General features: G+C 52.1%; 1 long non-coding RNA gene across 1 annotated transcript; it reads right to left on the bottom strand.

Moving 5' to 3' along the window:
• Positions 1–553: 553 nt before the first annotated feature.
• On the bottom strand, positions 554–2,071 carry LOC112585538. The gene is made up of 2 exons (XR_003109930.2): positions 1,934–2,071; positions 554–831 (listed from the first exon to the last, which is right to left on the bottom strand). It is a non-coding gene; the product is annotated as an uncharacterized LOC112585538 (long non-coding RNA).
• Between the last annotated feature and the right edge of the window lie 1,415 nt (positions 2,072–3,486).

Here is a 3,486-nt window from a genome sequence, read left to right as displayed (position 1 = left end):
TGGGCAGGATGTGGTGGCAGCTGCAGGAGGGTGGGCAGGATGTGGGGGTGGGGGCAGCTGAAACCAAGCCTGACAGTCGACTCCCCAGCTCCTCCCTTTTTCCCTCTCCCCACCCCCCAACCGCCCCCTCCAGGTCACGTGGTTCCAGCCCCGGCACCGAGGGACTATTTCCCCCTTTCCGCGGAAGGACATAATCGACATCGCAAAGTCTAGTCACTACAGATTTTAGCTGTACCACGCCTTTTTCTTGTCCCCTAGCGCAAGACGGAAAGTTTTCCAAATACACAAATCTTTAATGCCTTGAGCGCCAACCCTGGAGTGGCCCCTTTAAATGCAAATAAACCGCCCTCCGGTTTTCGCCCCCCCACCCCCATCCCAACTTTGCTCCTCGTGCCCAGACTCCGCCAGCTGCCATTGACGTCACGCGTGCGTCAGCGTCGCCAGCCCAACCAGACGGCACGTGGGGGGAAGAAGGTGGCCTTAAAGGGCCAGACGCTTTCGTCCTGCCGGGTTAGTGCTGTGAGGTTTGGCCTTGAAAAAGAGAAATGAAATGCGAGGTGGGGAAATCTATTGGAACAGAAAGAAATGCAGGATAGACGTTAGGAAGGACTTCCCAGAGTAGGACGGCCGGGCCTTTCCTCTAGATTACCCAGAAATTTGGGTATTTGTCCCTGGGAGAGAACAGAACAACTCTGAGGGTAAAGGCAACTTGGCTTTACGATTCGCCCAATTATAACTTCAGCCTTTCTTCTATCCTTGAAGAGCATGTCCACAGCGCAAGGACTTCGGTCACTTCAGGATCCTCGGCACCAAGAGCAAAGGACGGAGTATCTAGATATTCAGTTTAAGAATTTGTAGAATGAATGAAGTACAGGGCAAAACCACATCTTTCCCTGATTGCCCCCACCCAACCACGCATAGCACATACCCAAAGCTAAAGACAGTCTCGCTCTCTTTTGAATATCCACGGCATTTAATGAACTTACATCTTTCTTTCCTGTGTTAGCCACCACAACGGCACTGGTTAAGAGCACAGAACTTGGAATCACGTGCACACAGGTTCCAATTCCGTTTACAAGCTTTGTGACTTTGGACAGATCTCTTCTCGGTTCTACTAACTGTCAAATGGGGGCTAATGCTGCTTAGACCACAGACTTGTTATGAGGATTAAATGGGACAGTTGCTGCGAAGTTCCTATATGGTATCTAATTCATACTAAGCGCTCAAAAATGGTGGAGAGTAGGTTTTAAGATGGCCATCTTCCTTACTAAACTTAAGGTTTCTTGAGAGTAAGGAGCTTGCCATACTAATTTATTCCCAGCACCAACACAAGGCAAGACTTAGAGTTGTGCTTTTGAAATGTTTGTTGAATGAATAAACACGAATGAATGAGTATAAGTATTTCAGTATTTCCTGAAATCTGACCTCCAAACCCACCCCTGAAATTGTTATCTAAAGGAGAAAACATGACAAGTGCCCCCTCTGTGCCCCAGGTTTTTAAAGCCTCGGGGTAGAGTTGGGGTGAGGCCCTAATCTCTGCGGTTGAACCAAAAGTATTATGCAAACAAGCCACAAATGATTGGTCTGCAATGGAGAACTGAGGGGGCCCTCCCCACCGCTCCCCATTCCCAGCTCAGCTGCTAAAGCTCTGTCCCAGCAAACCCAGGCTGAGCATATGCCAGGAACACAGGACACCAGGGAGCTAGAAGAGGAGAGCTTCTTGCCCCTTCAGAGTTTCTCAGCCCTGACACTAATCCAGCTTTGGTCTTTTCTTCTCTGGAGCCTAGTTCGCCACCCCGTCCCCCAACATACACCCTCAATTCTTCTCTCCCGCTCTGCCTCCCATCCTCCACGCCAGTCCTCATCCCCCCCACGGCTTCCCAACAGATATATGGGGAGTGGGGGTGGAGAGGGACACAAAACCTCCTATCACCTGATTCCAGCTCCTTGGCCAGAGGAGCTGTAGCCACCTCCTCCTGATTCAGTCTGTCTTGAAGCTGCTTATCGATTTGATTTTCAATATCTGTCACCATCTCTGAAGTAGAAGGGCTGACAGACAACAGAAGGGACTTCCTGCCAGGGGTGGAGCTATGAGCAGAAGGCCGAGAGAGCCCTCTCCTTCCTTGAAGACCAGGAAGAAGCGGTGAGACCCTCCTCTGGCTGACAGCAAACCTGTCACCCCAAGGAACCCTGGGGGATGCGGGTGGGTTTCCCCCACAGGAATCTCCCATCGCCGTCATGCTCGCTCCACCCCCTACAGGGGTGGGGTGCCGCCCAGGAGCACTCTGTGTTCTAGAAAACCCGAAAATAACCCACCTTAGCTGTCCGGCTGCTATTTCTGTCCATCTTGTTTAATTATTCAAACCCAAGTTGGGGAGTGAACTATAAAAAGCTCTCCCACTTGGGGACCCAGGAGAGCTGGGAGACTCGCCAGGTTGCAATAGCAGCAGACCACAGGGTTTGGGTGAGGTCACTCGGTCCGGCCTCCTGCCTGAAAGTTCCATCTGCTGTTTGCTGGCTTCCTCTGCTAGAAGGCAGAATCCAGGCCTCCCTCCCTAAATCTCTCTCATGCCCTCATTTCAGCATCCCTCCAACCCAACCCTGCCTAGGAGCTGGGCTCCACCCCATCTTCCTTTACTCTGGAAGTATTTTCTCAGCCATCTCTTTGCTGACTGCTCCCTAGTCCTGGTTTTTAATCCACAGATGATATTGTCAGACCCGAGCCTCAGGGACTGAGGGAGATGGGGTAGGTAAAGAGATCAGGCCAGGTGACACAGACAGGGGGATCGTCGCTATGCCCTGGGAAGGCACTCTTGTCAGCTGGGGCAGTGCTAGGCAGCACTGTTCTGGGTGGGCGGGTTCCTGCCCACTGCAGGTGCTGAGCCTTTGCAAGGGCTTCTCTTTGGGACTCTGACATTATAGCTGATGAGATGGAGGGAGAGCAGCAGAGAGGACTTGCTTTTCTGGAGCCAGTCCTCTTCTGGTTAGCCAGAAGTTCAATGTCAGTTTCCATTGAACCTGAAATGGGGGCTGGCTGAGTGCAGAAAGCCTGGGGGTCATTTCTGTGAGGCACCTCCCACCAAAGACTTTTCCTGAAAAGGTGGAAACAAGGGGTGTGGTCATGGTTGCTAAGGCAACATGGGGTCATCACAGTGATCAGTTTTTGGAGGTGGGGAGTGAGGGGATAAGTGTTAGGGAAGGGGAGACAGACAGTTACTCATTCTAAGCAGGAGGGGCCTAAAGAGAGCCTGGGACAACCACAGAGACCCCAGAGATAGACACCCGTGGACGTGGAGTTACAGGATTACAAGGAATTACCAGGGGCCTTGAACCTCAAAAGAGGAACAGATCACATGGGACAGATCCAGAGACCCAGGGCAGAGAGAGCACAGCAGTGGGGCGAGATGTCCAGTTGGGAGGGGGAATCATCGGCCTGGCAGAAGCTGGGGACAAGGGAGGGTGGCAGGACTTTCTGAGAGTCAGTGT

Source organism: Bubalus bubalis, chromosome 6 (assembly GCF_019923935.1).
Source record: "Bubalus bubalis isolate 160015118507 breed Murrah chromosome 6, NDDB_SH_1, whole genome shotgun sequence".
Taxonomy (NCBI): Eukaryota; Metazoa; Chordata; class Mammalia; order Artiodactyla; family Bovidae; genus Bubalus; species Bubalus bubalis.
The sequence above is the reverse complement of the archived record's forward strand: the minus strand, read 5'-3'. Positions and strand labels throughout refer to the sequence as shown.